The sequence below is a fragment of the Sphaerodactylus townsendi genome, linkage group LG07 (genome assembly GCF_021028975.2).
Source record: "Sphaerodactylus townsendi isolate TG3544 linkage group LG07, MPM_Stown_v2.3, whole genome shotgun sequence".
Lineage (NCBI taxonomy): Eukaryota > Metazoa > Chordata > Lepidosauria > Squamata > Sphaerodactylidae > Sphaerodactylus > Sphaerodactylus townsendi.
This window is the reverse complement of record NC_059431.1, coordinates 3,427,600-3,444,875: the sequence shown is the minus strand read 5'-3', so window position 1 is coordinate 3,444,875 and position 17,276 is coordinate 3,427,600. Positions and strand designations below refer to the sequence as shown.

The 17,276-nt window shown below is 49.9% G+C and overlaps 1 protein-coding gene across 1 annotated transcript in view; it reads left to right on the top strand.

Moving 5' to 3' along the window:
• LOC125436401 (sterile alpha motif domain-containing protein 1-like) overlaps positions 1-17,071 on the top strand; it is an 85,416-nt gene extending 68,345 nt beyond the window's left edge. Inside the window, exon 4 of the mRNA XM_048503362.1 lies at positions 16,597-17,071. The gene's annotated coding sequence lies outside the window, so the exon portion shown is untranslated. The remainder of the gene's footprint in view (positions 1-16,596) is intronic.
• The last annotated feature ends 205 nt before the right edge of the window (positions 17,072-17,276 follow it).

Sequence of the window (17,276 nt, the reverse complement as noted above, 5' to 3'; positions counted from 1 at the left end):
AAAGTTGTTTTAAGGGCGGATTAGGTTTCTTTCCATTTGTTGCCTCTCTGAGCCCTTGGAACGGGGCAGACAATAAACGCGTTGGCCAATTCTACAGAAGAGTTCCACGCAGTCAGCACGGGGCCAGGGTCCCACGGTGGGTTTCAGCGGGAGGGGAAAGAGACCGCTCGTCAGTGAGAGTGGCAGGTGCGCTCAGAAGTTCTCAGGTTCAATCTTGGGCATCTGCCAATTTGAAAGAAAGACAGGAATCAGGGCTAGAAAGACACTCGCCTGCACTCTCCAAGAGACACTCCCAGGCTGGGCACACTAGACTAAAGCCTTTGAAAGTTGCCAAACCATTTCCAAGGCTCTCGACAACCAAAGTTGTCGTTCTTAGCAGGCCACAAACTAAACATGAGTCAGCAGTGTGATATGGCAGCCAAGAAAGCCAGTGCAATTCTGGGATGCATCAATAAGAGGACAGTGTCTAGATCGAGGGAAGTAATTGTACCACACTAGTCTGCATGGGTCAGACCTCACGAATACTGTGTTCAGTTCTGGGCACAGCAATTTAAGAAGGATATTGACAAGCTGGAATGTGTCCAGAGGAGGGCAACCAAAATAGTTAAAGGTCTGGAGTTCATGCCCTACGAAGAGAGACTTAGGCCTTCTGCGGCTGTGTAGATTTTTAAAATTTGAAGCATAGACTTGGGACACAAGATCCACGCATTGAGAAAGTTGCAAGAAGTGACTCAAATCACGTGTTCCAAAATGTTCTTCTGGGAGCTGTTTGAGAACTCCCCTGTTTTCCCCTGAAAGAATTGACAACAGAGGACAAACTTGCTTTATGCCTTTGTTTGAAATATCCCTGCTCCGTTCCTCAGCCAAGTAGTTTTGGGGGGACGGCTTACCTGATAAAGCCAAATCCAGATCAATATTTAGAAAAGCTTGTAAAACAATCTATAAACACTAATAAAACTGCAAAATCAGAGCATAAATCCTCAACACCAAAAGGTGGGTCGCAAAAGCAGAAGATTCGTACCATTTCCAGGAATGCAGCGCAGCCTCTCCAGCAATGTGCAGCTGCAGAAAGATTGAGAGTTTATTGTTGCATGCACATTCACACCATGGTGATTTAGGCCCAACCAGCTTGGCCAGCGTATAATGTGAGAAGCAAGCACCCCTCTCACAATCCCTCACAGGACAGAGTCCTGATTCAAGGAACTCTTGGTGCAGAGAGATCCGATCAGAAATGGATTCTCCAAAGCAAGTACGTTTGTAAAGCCTGGAATAAGGCACAACCCAAAACAAAAAGGTTAACAGAATTTCAGAGGGGTTTTTAAAACCCTCCTTTTTCTTTATGGAATTATTATAATATGTATGTTTATAGTCCGCCTTTCTCACTGAGACACCAGGCAATTACAGAGTGGGAGCCGAGTACAATCAATAGGACGGGACACTGAAAGAATAGTAGGATACAGAAATCTGAACACAAGCAGAGATCTCAAGCAGAACGGAGACAAAGGCTCATTCCGCACATGCAGAATAATGCACTTTCAAACTGCTTTCAGTGCTCTTTGAAGCTGTGCGAAATAGCAAAATCCACTTGCAAACAGTTGTGAAAGTGGTTTGAAAACGCATTATTCTGCGTGTGCGGAAGGGGCCAAAGTGTGAGATTTTACATATGAAACAGGAGTGCAGAAACTGGAGCAGACTTACAGTGACAGGCAGCTATGTGGCCGTGTGGGTCACAGTTTCTTTCACCAGCTCAACGTGATGACCACTTCAACACAGCCCTATTTATCTGGCAAGAAATCTGGTCAAATTAAAAAAAATGGGAAATGTTTGCAAGGAAACAGGAGCGTCTCCCCCCAAAGGCAAGCAGGCCTTGGCAGTGAGAAGCGCAGACCTTGTTGGTTTCTTTTCTGCCTGCACTGAATCGGGGCGTGGGGAGCAGGAAATTGCCACAACTGGATGGCAAGCATTTGGGGTTTGCTGGCACAGCTCTTCCCCCACCTTCCCCCCTACCAACTGTTTGCCCCCGTGGCTGCCAATTTGCACAGCTCTGTTGCAACGATCTTGTGCTGGGGTGGGGGTGGGGGGCAGAAGCAGTTGCAGAGACTGTAGTAAACTAAGGAGGGGGGTGCATGAAGAAGGAGGGGGCTGAGGCACGGAGGAGAGTGGAACCAGGTCAGCTGAACTGGCATCGGTCATTTGGTAATCCAAAGCAGCTCCTATACATTTGGGTGCTGTGTGGTTTCCGGGCTGTATGGCCGTGTTCTAGCAGCATTCTCTCCTGACGTTTCGCCTGCATCTGTGGCTGGCATCTTCAGAGGATCATCTTCAGCTCCTATACATTTTGACAACTGCTTGGATCTGACGTGAGTGTCCTGGGCCCCTTTATTGGTGGGATTCAGAATGGACTGAAATGGGGGGGGGGGTGTCAACCGGGTTTGATTCTCCTCTCTGCTGCCTGAGCTGTGGAGGCTTATCTGGGGAATTCAGGTTAGCCTGTGCACTCCCACACACGCCAGCTGGGTGACCTTGGGCTAGTCACAGCTTCTCGGAGCTCTCTCAGCCCCACCCACCTCACAGGGTGTTTGTTGTGAGGACGGTGGAAGGGCAAGGAGATTGTCAGCCCCTTTGAGTCTCCTTACAAGAGAGAAAGGGGGGATATAAATCCAAACTCTTCTTCTTCTCTTCTTTATGCTGTCCCTCTTTGCGCAGCTCTGGATTCTGTGTGCAGCCAGCCAGCCCAGAGCTCGTGGCCTGGTGCTTTGGGGCTTCCCAGAGACCTCCGGCCAGCCTTGAACGGAGACAGGGTGGTAGTCTGGGTGGAGCACAGCCACAACTGTGCTCCATGAATCTGTTCCGAAGGCTGGCAGCTTCACGGCTGTCCTTCTTGCTGAATTGTGCCCCGAGGACGGACCCTGCCTTCCGGCCGCTCCTGAATCCGTGTGGCTCTAATCCAGGCTCATGAGCTGCTTAATTTACCTCTCCATCAGGAGGAATTACACGGTTTTGGGTTCTGCTGCTTCAGGAGTTGAGGGTGTTCTCTAGAACCAGCTCACATCCTGTGTTTAGACGGCTGCTTCGTATCAGAGGCAAAGGCTTTGGATCACACGCGAACCTGGGATAACTCTGCCAAGGGTGGAATCTGTGCCCCAAAGTCCCTCTGCGGGAGCACAAGGACTGGTTTTTGGGAGGCCGCCTTCACTCCACCTTTCCTGAGGCCGCTGCCGACACGTTGTGCAACTTCCAATAAAGTTGTTGTTGACCACTGTGAAATGCAGGGCCTGAATTGGGAGCCAGTGGGCACATGCTGAGAGGTCTGGCTGGCTCCCTAGGAATGCTTTTGGCTCCAGATGTTTCAGTGCAATGTGCTGGATGCTCATTTTCACCTCCAGCATCACCACAGATCCTTGAGACCAGTTCTTGCAGACTGCGAATGAGATAGTAGACCCACAAGTAAACCCTTATCATTTCAGGTTGTGAATGGGGTGGGGGTAGGCGGGGGAAGTCCCACAATGATTCAGAATAAGGCAGCTTCAAATGTATATATGTACACAAATGTCTGGTCCTTTCCGCACTGTGCCTAATTTTTCTAATCCTAGTCCTATTTCATTGCTTAGTAGATCACTCATTCTATTTAATTAAGCTATTTTATACTATATAATCCATTTATTTATTTATTTATTTATTTATTTATTTATACATACATACATACATACATACATACATACATACATACATACATACATACATACATACATACATACATACATACATACATACATACTTTAGACTTTTGTACCACCCTATCCCCGGGGGGCTCCAGGTGGTGTACAACATATAAACATGATACAATCATAAAATAACTAAAAACCTTTAAAAGCAGTGATAAGAACAGTAAAACTAAGTATACTAATGTAGTAAATGCAAGTATAAATATAAATGGCGTCCAGCAACTCGATTTTCAAAGTCCTCTCCCCAAGAGGGAGGAACGGCGAGTCCCATTAGGTGACAAACGGCCCAGATGTAAAGGGCCTAAAAGGGGGGGTGGGGACTATCAGCGGCCGGTTCCTCCAAAGGCCCAGGGGAACAGCTCCGTCTTTTGAGTTCCTCCTTTGCAATATCCCTGCGCCACAATTCAAGAAGACATTGACAAACTGGCAGAAAGGCAGGCTATAAATAAAGGGAATAAATACATGCATAAACAAATGTTTAGGGATTATTATTACTATTATTTTGTTTAATAGCTGCCAGTTCTTGAGCTGGTTGCTGGCCTTCCATTACAATTCGAGCCCCACCCAGAGGCCTGGGACGTTGTGATGTATCAGGGTAGTATTTGTGCAGATCCCAGCAGAGCTGCACTTTGAATCTATAAAGGGCCTTGTAATTACTAATTATAATGGTACTTTGCCTCCTGCCGGGTGGCCATCCAGTCTCTGTTTAAAAACCTCCAGAGGAGACCCTCGGAGGAGGTGTATTCCACAGCCTTACTCTCAGGAAGTGCTTCTTAATGTTTAGGTGGAATCTCTTTTCCCACCTTTGAACTAGGTTTGATTCCCCACTCCTCCACATGAGCAGCAGACTCTTATCTGGTGAACCGGTTTTGATTCCCCACTCCTACATTCTACTGAGTGATTTTGAGCAGGTCACAGTTGTCTCAGAGCTTTCTCAGCCCCACATACCTGACAAGGTGTCTGTAGTGGGGAGAGGAAGGGAAGGAGTTTGTAAGCTGCCTTGAGTTTCCTTACAGGAGAGGAAGAGGGGATATAAATCCAAACTCCTCCTCCTCCTCTTCACCATCTCTTGGGACTGAAATGGCCTTTGGGGGGGGGGGGGTTGTGGTTTGCCCTGTCAGGTTGGCTGTACCCGCACCGAGATGGTGTGAGGGTATCCTTGCCCCCCTCCAGTCTCAGTCCAAACTGGATCCTGCCATGCTTGGGAAAAATGAGCCAAACTGGCAGAACCCCGACCCAACTCAGTCCTAATTCTTCCCCCCAGCATTTTCAATGAATGCCCCCTGGTTCTCACAATACTAGAACCAGGGGGCATTCATTGAAAATGCTGGGGGGAAGAATTAGGACTAATAAAAGGAAACACTTCTTCACGCAACGTGTGATTGGTGTTTGGAATATGCTGCCACAGGAGGTGGGGATGGCCACTCACCTGGATAGCTTTAAAAGGGGCTTGGACAGATTTATGGAGGAGAAGTCGATCTGTGGCTCCCAATCTTGATCCTCCTTGATCTGAGACTGCAAAGGCCTTAGCAGACCAGGTGCTCGGGAGCAGCAGCAGCAGAAGGCCATTGCTTTCACATCCTGCCACTGCGAGTAGCAGAGAGCTGGACTAGATGGACTCTGGTCTGATCCAGCTGGCTTGTTCTTATGTTCTTATGTTCTTAAACACGTCAACTAGTTCAGGGCGTTGGTGCCACCTGGCACTATGTGGTCCTCAAGGCACCAGGTATACGACGGCCTGCTTCCTTTTCTGTCCCAGGTGGGGCTCCCTTGATGGCTTTGAGACGGCAGAGAGGGTGGTCATCGGGCGGCATGCCGTGCTTGGGGGCTTCCCAGGTAGCGCGGCTGATGGCCAGGTAGCCTTCAGTCTTACTCTGCAAAAGCAAGGGGAGGGGGTCCAGGCAGGGATGGCAGCCCCCTGGAATTACAGCTCCTCTCCAGACTACAGAGAAAATGGATGCTATGGAGGGTGGATAAGAACATAGGAACTAGCCTGCTGGATCAGACCAGAGTCCATCTAGTCCAGCTCTCTGCTACTCGCAGTGGCCCACCAGGTGCCTTTGGGAGCTCACGTGCAGGATGTGAAAGCAATGGCCTTAAGAACATAAGAACTAGCCTGCTGGATCAGACCAGAGTCCATCTAGTCCAGCACTCTGCTACTCGCAGTGGCCCACCAGGTGCCTTTGGGAGCTCACCTGCAGGATGCGAAAGCAAGGGCCTGCTGCTGCTGCTGCTGCTCCCGAGCACCTGGTCTGTTAAGGCATTTGCAATCTCAGATCAAGGAGGATCAAGATTGGTAGCCGTAGATCGACTTCTCCTCCATCAATCTGTCCAAGCCCCTTTTAAAGCTATTCAGGCCATCACCACCTCCTGTGGCAGCATATTCCAAACACCAATCACACGTTGCGTGAAGAATACTATGCTATGGCATCTTAACCCCACTAAAGAAGAGTTTGAATTTATGCCCCTCCTCCTTTCTCTCCTGTCAGGCCGGTGGGGCCTTGAGGACCCAGTGAGGTAGGTGGGGCCCACAGAGTTCTGAGAGAACTGCCCCAAGGTCATGCAGCAGGCATTGTGGGTAATGTTGGGAATAAGAGCTCCTGGTAGTTGGAGATTATCCCTGTTCGTGGTTAGCAGAGCGCACGGGTGGCTTAAACAGCACAGCAGAAGCCTGACCGTGTGCGCGTGCGCGTGCGTGTGCGTGATGGATCCCAATGTGCGGCAAGCTTACACAAAAGAAAGTCTGAGTCAGTTGTAGTTTCCAATCTAATGAAAAGAGTATTTATTAGTGAACTCCATTCTGGATAGAAAGGTAGGTAGATAGAGTCACTATGCTATCCTAATCTAGCTGGATGGGGATGGATGCGCGGAGCACCCATCCTCTCTCTAGGCATGGTAGGAAGAAGAATGGAGAGGGGTCGAGGAAGAAGCCGGAAGGAAGGAAGTCCCTGAGAGTATCAGTCTAGCACAGGGGTAGGGAACCTGCGGCTCTCCAGATGTTCAGGAACTACAATTCCCATCAGCCCCTACCAGCATGGCCAATTGGCCATGCTGACAGAGGCTGATGGGAATTGTAGTTCCTGAACATCTGGAGAGCCGCAGGTTCCCTACCCCTGGTCTAGCATCAAAGGGATAGAGATGATAGAGAACAGGTGACAAATTCCTAGGTCCCTATCTAGCCACTGGCTATCTATAGTAAAAACCCCTCTGTAGGGTGAGGCAGGAAACAGCATAACAGCATCAAGTCCTTCTCTTCCAACAGGTAAGAGTAGGGAAACGTACTCAGTTCAGCAGATTAGAGCTGTGGTGGCGAAAGTGAGACTCAGGATCATATTGACTACAATTACTGTCTTCCACTGCAGCATGGCCAATTGGCCATGCTGGCAGGGGCTGATGGGAGTTGTAGTCCATAACATCTGGAGTGCCAAAGGTTCGCCACCACTGGATTAGAGTCTGCCACTCATGTGGAGGAGTGGGGAATCGAACCCGGTTCTCCAAATTAGAGTCCACCGCTCTTAACCACTACACCACCCTGGCTCTCCTTGTCCTCCCCAGATCTCCAGGAGATTCCCAGCCTGGAGGGGGCAACCTTATTTCCCTCACCTGTCCCTCCCAGTGGCCAGAGTTGTAGGCTCGGCTGGCTGTTGTGTAGTGTGGAGTGGTTCTTGGCACCTGGCGTAGGGGCTTCTTTTTCGTTGTCACGGTGAGTGAACCTGGGCCAACGTGGGCAGAGGAGGGTGGCCTTGGCCCCACAAGTTCTGGGAGAGGCCCGCCAGCGGGAGCACAGCTGGTCAGGGCAGGGGAGGCCTAATCCCCAGCAATTCACACCTCGTTAATGAAGGGAGGTGAGATCCCCAAACGGATATCCAGCCCTCCCTCCCTCCCTCGGCATCCTGGCTCTTGGGGGAACCGAGCCCTTCACGCAGGAGGGGCTTGCTGAGTGTGGAAGAGGGGCCTCTGCTTGCACCCATCCCGGGCAAAAGGCAAGAAATCTGACACGGCCGCCTGTCTTCCCGCCATCATTTGGAGGAGGATGAAGGAATAGGAGTCGTTGCGCAGCAGAAATTATTAGGCGTCTAATGGCGGCTGGATGGAGCTTGTTGGTCCCCAGTCAGATGAGGCAGCTGGAGCAGGGTATAGCCCGGCCTGGAGTGGCCCCGAGCCCACCCCCCAAACCTGTTGTGCTGTGCCGTGCCGTGCCCTGTTGTGCGTGGGCCACTGAGGGGCCGGGTCCTTCCTGCGGGATGCTCTAGGGCAGTGATGGCGAACCTTTTGGGGACCGAGTGCCCAAATTGCAACCCCAAACCCGCTTATTTATCGCAAAGTGCCAACATAGCAATTTAACCCGAATGCTGAGGTTTTTGTTTAGAAAAAACAGTTGGCTCCGAGGCGTGCGTTACTCAGGAGTAAGCTTGGTGATAGTCGGTGGCTTTGCTTTGAAGCAACCGTCCAACTCTTCCAAAGGGTGAATCACGACCCTAGGAGGGTTTACTCAGAAGCAAGCCCCATTGCCAGCAACCAAGCTTACTCCCAGGTAAAGGATCGCGCTTTAGTTCTTCTCATTAAAATCAGTGGGGTTTAACAGCACTTACCTACACTAAACAGGGTTACCTACACTGCTTCCCCAAAACTAGGTCTTAGGTTTAATGCTAATAATAGAGCACAGCGGCCCAGGCCAGCCTAGATGTGGGGGGGGGGGGCACTCTGTTTGCGTGTGCCCACGGAGAGGGCTCTGAGTGCCACCTCTGGCACCCGTGCCATAGGTTTGCCATCACTGCTCTAGGGAGAGGTTTGGCTCCAGAAACCAACCCAAGGTGGCCTCTGCTAGCCAAGCGGATCAGCTTTCCCGGTGGAAGGAGGGAGGGGCGGCAGAGGCCCTCCAAGCCCTCGGGCTCTTGAAGGCATTTTCCAGGTGGGCCTCGGGCCCGTTGCCAGCTCCAAGTTTGGAAATGCCTGGAGCTCTGGGGGTGGAGAGCAGGATTTGGGGAGGGGGTGGGTCCAAGCAGGGCGCAGTAGTGGCAGAGGGCCCCCCTGCACAAGCAGCCAGGGCAACCGAGCCGTGTAGGTTGCAGACCGGCTTTAATTCTGGGAGATCTCTGGGCCCTGCCTGGGGGTTGGCAGCCTTACAGGGTCCAGGCTATTGTTCTTTCGAGGATGCCCACGGGAGTCCCAGTTCAGTCACATCAGAGCAGAGAAGGGTCTCAAGGCCCCCCTTGCCCACCCCCACCCCCACAAATGCACACACAGTTGCTTAGAAGAGAGGCAAAAGAGGCCGCTTGGGAGAGCCGTTTCAGGGCTTGGTTTTGGCCTGATGGCTAGCCATGAATGCTAATTAGGGGGTAACGAGGGCCAGGCGGGAAGGGCGTTGGGCCAGGACAGGGCGCTGCTGGAAGGGGGGGAGTGCAGTCTGTGCTAAGAGCAGCAGGGAAAGAGGCTGTGCTTCATTGGGGGGCAAAGAGAGAACCTTGGTTTTCTGCAGCCGACTGGCAGGAAATCGTCTGGGGAGGACCCAAAAGGAAGAGTGGAGGTTTGAGTCGGACCCGACGTTTGCCTGCACGCGCACAGATATGATATGGCCTATCCACAGGGATGGCAGAGAGCAAACGCTCCTTGCTTGTGATGTCACAGTCACTCAGAGGATTGCTCTACTGCCCACTGAGAAACACTGAGTAGGCATGCCCTCTGTGGACCATCTTAGTTTTTCTATGCAGTACGAAAAAAATTAGGACAGTCCACAGAGGGCAGATGTATCAAATGCTCCTAAATGGGCAGTAGAGCAGTCCACAGGGATGGCAGAGAGCAAACGCTCCTTGCTTGTGATGTCACAGGAAATGGGCCTGCGGGAATCAGTTTGTAGGATTCAAATGGCAGAATCTGCAGTTGGACATCCGAGATCAGGTGGAATTTTCAGACCGATCAGCAAATATATACAGTCAAACCAATACTAGAAAGTCTGAGGCCAGCCAAGCCGAAGAAGCATGGACTGTATATATAGAGACACAAGGCAATGAACTAATTGGTGTATGCAATTACTTCGAGTGTAATGCAGAGGTGGGATCCAGCAGGTTCTCACCAGTTCCCGAGAGGGGGTTACTAATTATTTGTGTGTGCCGAGAGGGGGTTACTAATTGGGACCGCTTTTCCACCTCCACGCCCTCACCTCCCCGAGAGGCATCCTGCCTTTGAACGTGAAGGTTCCATATAGCAACTGCGACTAATAATGTAACTCCCTGAACTGGGTTAATCCCTTCCAGGTACTGCAATTCATGGATTCTCAGCCTTTCGTCCCTTTTATCTCCCCAGTCTCTATCAGAGAACCTGGGTGTTTCACCACTGCTGTGTTCAGATTTGTGAGTTGGGGCATTTTCTATAATGGGATGATGATTTAGAAATGACCTGGTGCAAAAAAAATTTGGGGGGTTGTGGTGGGGTGGCTGCCCATGGGGGGGGGCATCCAACTCAGGTTTCGCCCAGGGCTCAGGTTTGCCTAGGTACGCCTCTGCCCCCTTTGCTGAGGGGGGGCTGGCGAGGGAACCTGTTACTAACATTTTTGGATCCCACCACTGGTATAAAGTCAGTAGATAAGTCATACACCATTCATAAAGATATATTGTGATTATAAGTAATATGCAACTGGATATAAATGTAATGACAAAACATACAATGAGGGCACTTAGGCAAACTAAGAAGCGTGATGGGACAGTACTTAGTAACAAATTCTCATAAACATTGTATAAGATCTCAGACATACAGAACTTGGGTTCAGGAAGAGAATATCAGCCGTAAACAGGTTAAAAAAACCTGAACCTAGTAGGAAACGTCAACCGGCAGGATTTAATGTGAAATGGCAGCACCGACTGTGCTACGTGTGATAAGGTTTACCAAGCCGTCTACTCGTGTGCAGCCCCCAGGCAGGCGAGCCTTGCTCTGCTCTTACTGTTAAGAGGAGTGTAAGAGAAAATGACGTGGCACACTAGACTGCAAGTACAAGCATCAGCTGCACTGTCACTCCTGGGGAGAATGAGGGGGGATAGGATTGAAGTCTATACAATTATGCATGGGGTAGAAAATGTTGACAGAGAGAAATTGTTCTCTCTTTCTCACAATACTAGAACCAGGGGGCATCCATTGAAAATGCTGGGGGGAAGAATTAGGACTAATAAAAGGAAACACTTCTTCACGCAACGTGTGACTGGTGTTTGGAATATGCTGCCACAGGAGGTGGTGATGGCCACTCACCTGGATAGCTTTAAAAGGGGCTTGGACAGATTTATGGAGAAGAAGTCGATTTATGGCTACCAATCTTGATCCTCTTTGATCTGAGATTGCAAATGCCTTAACAGACCAGGTGCTCAGGAGCAGCAGCAGCAGCAGAAGGCCATTGCTTTCACCTCCTGCAGGTGAGCTCCCAAAGGCACCTGGTGGGCCACTGCTAGTAGCAGAGAGCTGGACTAGATTAATTCCCGGTCCATCCAGCCATTTGAGTTCCTATGTTCTTAGTAGACCAGGCTCGCAGCGGAGCAGACAGCAGCCACAGAAGGCCATTGCTTTCACCTCCTGCAGGTGAGCTCCCAAAGGCACCTGGTGGGCCACTGAGAGTAGCAGAGAGCTGGACTAGATGGACTCTGGTCTGATCCAGCTGGCTTGTTCTTATGTTCTTATGTTCTTCTTATGAAAAGTGCCCACTGGAAGTGTCTGAAGATAGAACAAAAACGCCGGTCCCTCTTCCAAAATTCTTCATTTCGTGACGTCTCGGCTCCTTCATCAGCTTTCTTTGCAATTATCAACACTGCCCTTGTTGCTTTGGGAGCTCCGTGCATGAAACCCACTTGTGACAATGCTGTCATAAATCCTTGGCCACGTTCACAAAATTCAAGAGTGCAGTGCTTTTTAAGATTATAATATATGAAATCTTATCTAAAATATCCTTTTTGACAAATATGCCACCATATGGATTTTCACGGCAGCTCTGTCTGGTGGCCTTCCTCGGCACTGAAGAAGTGACAAGTTTGAAGGCGCTGACCAGAAACGTACGACGTCTGTTTCCCCTCCCTCGCCAGCTTTCAGAAGTAAAATACACACCACGGTACCCCTGAACATGTGCAAAGTGCATTTTCTGCCCCACTGACCCTCCCCAGCCAGCTCCTGCCTGTGTCAAGTATCTTTAGGGGGGCAGGCGCTAGGCATCTCCCCATCTGAGGAGCCCGGTGGTGCCTCTCTGCTCTGGCAGGATCCTGGGCCAGCTTGCAGGGAGTTTGCTTCTCTTGCTCCCTCCCTCGCTCGGCTCTGCTCTGCTTTTTCAAGGCTGCTGCACAATTATAAGACAGTGCAATTAAAACTCCCATAAAACACCAGCAAGGAGCTAAAGAACAGGCTGTTTGTTGAGCTTGGCAGGTTCGTTTTATAGACGCATCAGGGCAAGAGGCGCTCTCTGCCCACGCCAGGCGTGGTGGCCTGTCAGGAGGCCGCCCTTGGGCTTCACGAGGTGGCCCCGAGCCATTTCTCATGCCCACTGGCAGCAGGGCACACAGAGGGTGGGGGGGGAGTGTATGAGCTGAAATATCAAAAAGAAAAGGAGGGTTTTGGTCACACGGTGATCGGGACTGTGCCACAGGGCCAGTTCTCTGTCGGGCCACGTTGCATGTCCTGTTCTTGCAGCTGGTAAAAGCTGCAGCCCCACCGCTGTCCGTTCCTCTCTGGGCAGCAGCTGCTGCACGGCAGGACAGCAGAAGGGCGCTTGGTTGTCCCTCACCATTGGGCATCACTGCTTGTTTGCATTGAAAGAGAAGCGAAGGGGAGCTCGGGGCCAGCGTCCTCTGCTCCAGAGCTGTGTGCCAGCTGCTTTCAAGCCGGGTTGAGATCAGACACTGGCAGAGCGCCGTGGCCTCTTCTGCAAAGATCTTGCCCCGGGGTGGCTCAGCAGAGGCTGGTTAAGCTGCTTTCCCCCATTGCTTACCCAGCTAGCAGGAAGCACTTGGCTCAGTGGTGGCGAACCTTTGGCACTCCAGGTGTTATGGACTACAATTCCCACCAGCCCCTGCCAGCATGGCCAATTGGCCATGGGAATTGTAGTCCATAACATCTGGAGTGCCAAAGGTTCGCCACCACGGGCTTGGCTCCTTTTGAGTGCTTCTTGTGAGCAGCTGCTAACAACATAGGTGTATCTTTTGACCAACTCCTGCTGATGGACGAAAGACAGGCTTTCGGAGTTTTGAAACAACGTACTCTTGACATTGAAGGGCAGCTTCTCACAGCTGGAGCCTGCAGAACTTGTTCTCCCACATTTTATGGCATTTCACCACCATTGCCGGGTTTTATGGCTAAATATATGAGTAATTTAATCAATCCACATCTCCGCAGATATTTTATGCTTGCTCGGCTAAATGTGTTACCGACTGCCCAAACAAGAGGGCAGATATCATGGCATCCCACAGGAGGTAGCTCAGGACTTGTTCCTGTGCAAGCGGGCCTTCCAGCCCGAAACGAATCCTGAACTTACGTGCTCATTCATTGCAAAGATTTGGCAGTCTGCTATCGGTTGCTTTTTCTCGAGGCCATCTTGAAGAAATTTTCAGTGAGATCAGACAAGGAAATAGTTTCACACCTGCTTAGTGACCATCATCCCCACACTACTGAATCAGTTGCCAGGTTTTTAACAAAGGCACTTGGATCAAGAGCGAAACCTTTGTGTAAATTTTAGTCAATTGGTTTTAACATAATCTGTATTTTACCACTCTTTATATGCCATTAAAGGTTTTGTATTTGTATTTGTTGTTGTTGTGAGCAGCTGCTGCTGCATAGTGCGGAGGTGTCGGAAAGATATATAGCCAAGAGCCCCCTTCCCCCGACTCCTGTGGCCCTTTTTGGGGGGCAGCTGCTCTAGGGCAGACTGGCAGTGCCCCCTTGAAAGCGTTGCAAGAACTTAAACCTCAGGAATGAGAGAGAAGGAGCCGTTGAGGTCTCCGGTTAACCAGCCTGTGACATCCAGTTTAGGTTTGCAAAGAATTTTTTAAAAGTGAAAAACAGCACATTGGTTTATTTGGATTTTTCTCTCTCTCTTTCTCTTTTTCTGCAAGTGCTCATTTCAAAATGAAACCTGAAACTCCCAAACTGGGTAAATGTGGGGAAGGACTGAGAGGCTGAGTTTGGTTTTTGTGTTTTTAATTAAAATGTACTCGTAAAAAAATGTAAGATACTACAACGCTGAGGCATCAGACGTCTTTCTGCAACGATATCTGAAGTATCTGGAGAGCTTTTGGTGTGCAAATGTGTACGGTTAGCCACTGGCGTAATGCCCATTGGGCAAGGTGGGCAGCTGCCAAGGCCAGGGCATCACCTTGTGGGGGGCATCAAAATGCTGGGTTCGTTTTTGGGTATTTTAGTGGTTTTCCATTTTCGGACAGCAGGGGGCGCAGTTTTTAGGCTAGCAGCACCAAAATTTCAGGGTATCATCAGGAGACTGTCCTTATGGTACCCCCCAAGCCTAGCAGGCTCAGTCTCCAGTCCAAAGCGCTGCGACCCCCAAAAGGGTGTCTTTGGTCCTATCCCCCATTGTTTCCAATGGGAGCTAATAGGAGATGGGGGCTACAGTTTGAGGGTCCATAACTTTGGCCCTCCTGAACCAAACTGCACCAAACTTGGTGGGGGGGGGGGGTATCATTAGGGCAGTCTCCTGGTGAGACCATTAAATTTTGGTGCCGATGTAACCTCAGCTTGTGGGTTCTGTGGGGCAGTACTTGGAATGAGTTGCAACAACAATTTTTAAACAAAATGGTTTACTTTTCTGTACAATTAACACTTTTAAAACATCAACATTTAACGTTACAATTCAAGGTCCTGTTCAGGTTGCATTTCAAGTCCTTCTATTTACAGTCTACTGATATTGCCAAGTCCAAATCTTCGGTAAGTTGGCCGGCCCCTGAAGACACCTTGGCGCAATTGATTAAACAGGTTGCAAACATGATGAAGGTCTCCCAGGAGAACTCTCTACCCATTACAACCACAAAAGAAACCCCGAAACAATAAACCCCAATATTTGCCAACATAGTAAAACAACAACTACCTTCCCAGTAGTTCCCCACACTATTGAAATTACCTCAACAAGGTGTTAAGGGCTTATAGAAATCAAGGCCCGATTCTGGTAGCCTTGGTCTTCTGCAAAAGAGCTCTTTCAGCCTCTCTGCTGCTCCGAGCCTCCACCCTTTGATTGGGTCAAATCCTATCTTAGAAATGGGCCAACCCATTCTGGGGCATGTAGCTTAATTCCACCGCTGATTCTAAAATGCTCCCCCTGCAGGAACATCCCAGAAATTTGCCCAAGAATCTTTGTTCTGCATTGAGTTTTCTGTATTGCTGTCCATGGGGGTTGCAGGCTGTGGTTGGGGGCGGAAGTACTGAAGGCACAGTCTCAAAACTTTCAGAGTCTGATTGTGGAGACTGTTCTGATGATGTCTTCCCAGGAGCTTATGCAGTTTGGTTCAGGGGGGCCAAAGTTATGGACCCTCAAACTGTAGCCCCCATCTCCTATTAGCTCCCATTGGAAACAATGGGGGATGGGGCACCCCCTTTGGGAGTCCATAACTTTGGACTCCTTGAACCAAACCTCACCAGTCTTGGGGAGTAGCATAAGGACAGTCTCCTGATGATATGCTGAAATTTTGGTGCTGATATGTCTAAAAATGCACCCCCTGCAGGCACCAATGTCCTGGTGCAAAAATAAATTGGTTGTGGTGAAGTGGCCGCCCATTGGGGGGGGGGGCATGCAACTCAGGTTTTGCCCAGGGCTACAGTTTGCCCAGGGCTGCCTCTTTACGCCCCTGCGGTTAGCCCACACACCCCCTCCCCCTTCATGCCCCCCCCCTTCAAATCTATCCCAAAGCAGATCAAACTTTGGCAAAACTTAAAATATTCCACATTGGCTTTCATTTGATCTTTAATAGACTCTGGTATCAGTTTAAACGCGGCTGTTTCCATAGATAATAAATGTAAAATTGTTTGGCTGTCGGGTGTGCAATTACAGCATGGGGCGGGGGGGAGGGGAGGGCAAATTCTCCGTTGTGGCAGCAGCAGGAAAAGACACGAAAGGCTTCCAAGTCTGCAGTTTGATTCTCTGCGGAAAGAACAACTGGGTTGTTTCTAGATGAAATGTTTTGGGGGCTGCAAATTGCTGCTTGTGCATAAACCCAGAAGAAGTGGAGCATTCGGTGTGTAGACAGACAGCAAGGGCCAGCCAGACAGCTCCAAATGTGCTGCGGGAGTTGCATGAAGTGGGGGATCTGAGTGCAGAATTTGACTATTTCTCAGGCGAATTCCGCATGGGCCCAAAACAGCGGTGTGAAAACAGTGTAAAATGGTTTAAAACGGCGTTAAAGGGTTTACACTGTTTTCATACTCCTGTTTTTGGCCCATGCGGCATCTGCCTCAGAGGCAGGAATAGACTGGAACCCAAACAAGGTTGGCTCAGTCTGGTGGAAACTTGGAATCTTTAAGAAGCCAATGAGGTGAGCTGATTAAGACTGGTGGACTCTAAGCCGAAGAACTGGGTTTGATTCCCCACTCCGCCACAGGAGTGGTGAACTCTAATCTGGATAAATGTTTCCCCACCCACCTCCACCCCACTCCCCCACATGCGCTACAGTGACCTGGATTTGTTTCCCTGTTTCTCCACATGAAGCCTCCTGTGTGACCTTGGTCCAGTCACAGTTCAAACGGAAATAAGAGCTCTAGGGTGTGGTGCGGGGGGAAAGCAAGTTTTGCCGTTAGTCGTTTGACGCAAAATAAATACTTTTTATCAAACTGCCATGTTTAATGGTGCACAGAATGATGGTGTTGATGAAGGCTGCACCTCAAAGTGATTTTTTGATGCTCGCAGACATTCGGGACTGTCTTAACCTGTGGGGAAACGGTACGTTCACTTCCGCCGCAGCACGACTGACTGCACTTCGACCAGTGTCAGAATTCAAAATGACCTGGACAGACTGGAGAGCTGGGCCAAAACTCACAAAGTGGATTTCAGCAATGATAAATGTGAGATACGACACTCTGGCAGAAAACAGTGAAATGCACAGATACAAGATGGGCGACGCCTGGATTGACAACAGTGCGTGTGACTGGGATCTGTGAGTCTTAGTAGACCACAAACGGAACATGAGGCAACAGTGTGATGCAGCGGCCAAGAAGGCCAATGCGATTTTAGGCTGGACCAATGGGAGTGTAGTGTTGTGCTGATCAAGGAACATAATAGTACTTGTCTGTTCGGCATTGGTCAGACCTCACCTGGAATATTGTGTATAGTTCTGGGCACCATAATTCAAGAAGGATATTGGCAAGCTGGAACGGATCCAGAGGAGGGCAACCAAAATGGTCAAAGGTCTGGAGTCCGTGCCCTACAAGGAGAGATCTAGGGAGCTGGGGATGTTTAGTCTGGAGAAGAGAAGGTGAAGAGGTGACGTGACAGCCGTGTTTAGATGTTTGAAGGGATGTCACGCAAACTTGTTTCCTGCTTCTCCAGAGACTAGGACAAGGAGTAATGGATTCAAAGTACAGGAAAAG